This window comes from Petaurus breviceps, unplaced genomic scaffold, assembly GCF_028583685.1.
Source record: "Petaurus breviceps papuanus isolate PSGF00001 unplaced genomic scaffold, PetGlider_PUasm1.0 208, whole genome shotgun sequence".
Taxonomy (NCBI): Eukaryota; Metazoa; Chordata; class Mammalia; order Diprotodontia; family Petauridae; genus Petaurus; species Petaurus breviceps.
In genome coordinates this window covers 15,555,284-15,556,308 of record NW_027185852.1, presented here as the reverse complement: position 1 = coordinate 15,556,308, position 1,025 = coordinate 15,555,284, and the positions used below count along the sequence as shown (strand labels likewise).

General features: G+C 41.7%; 1 protein-coding gene across 1 annotated transcript in view; it reads right to left on the bottom strand.

The window, feature by feature from the left end:
• Positions 1 to 1,025, bottom strand: part of LOC138165173 (uncharacterized protein C1orf87-like) — a 63,824-nt gene that overhangs the window by 14,970 nt on the left and 47,829 nt on the right. The window lies entirely within an intron of this gene.

Genomic DNA, 1,025 nt, shown 5'->3' with positions numbered 1-1,025 from the left:
GAGAGAGACAGAGAGAGAGACAGAGAGAGAGAGAGAGAGAGAGAGAGTCCTGCCAAAATGGGTACTATTTTCTAAAATATTTTAATGTGTGAAGAGGCCTCCCTTCACTTTAAGATGAATGATGTTCTAATCTGGGGTATTAACCATGCCAGCCATACTCATTCTATTCTCTGCCTGTTTGCATTCCTCTACCCAGGAAAAAGTAGTTTCAGATATTAGAGGGGCTTTTAAACTCTGGCCCAAAACTTTGGTCCTTCATCAAAGGGCCCATTACATTCTTAAGGGTGACATGTGGGTGGAAAAGGTCTCCTTGCTCCTTAGGAAGATGGACTTCTGATGTTAAAAGAGACCTCATAACCACTCTTTATTTTGACAGGAGTCTGTATTATTCATGCACTTCCCCAGAAAGCAGACAAACTACAAAGCTGGAGAATAGGTCCAGGTCCCTTGGGGGGGAGAGGTGGTAGGAGGGGTATGAGGAGGAGGGTTAGAATAGTCTGAGATTCCTCAGGGCAATGAAGCAAGCCAGTGACAAGCCTTTACCTACAAGTTTCACCCCGAGGAATTTAGACCCAGAAGCATGACCCTTGCCTTGGAAACTTATGGAGCAAGAGGATTTTGGTGGCAGAAGAAGAGAGCTTTGTGTGGTTCCAAAATGTACCAGGCAGCATGGTTTCATATAAAGAACATACATTTTGTAGTATGAAGTTCCAGGCTCAAAACCCAACTGCCTAATTTCAGCTTCATGGCCTTGGACTCTTCACTTAAGCTCTTCAGGTTTCGGCACCCTCATTCATAAACTGTATATTCCCTTCTAAGTTTTAAGTACTAATTCTGTTTAATATTGGAAGAGAAAAAGAACAGGGCCAGGAGTTGAAAGATCTGGAAGATCTTGATTCTATTTTATTTTAACAAGTTTCTTGTAGTAGTAATAGTGGTGATGGTACTAGTGATGATGATAATGTAGTGTTAGTGGTGGTAGTAGTAGTAGTAGTAGTAGTAGTAGTAGTAGTAGTAGTAGTAGT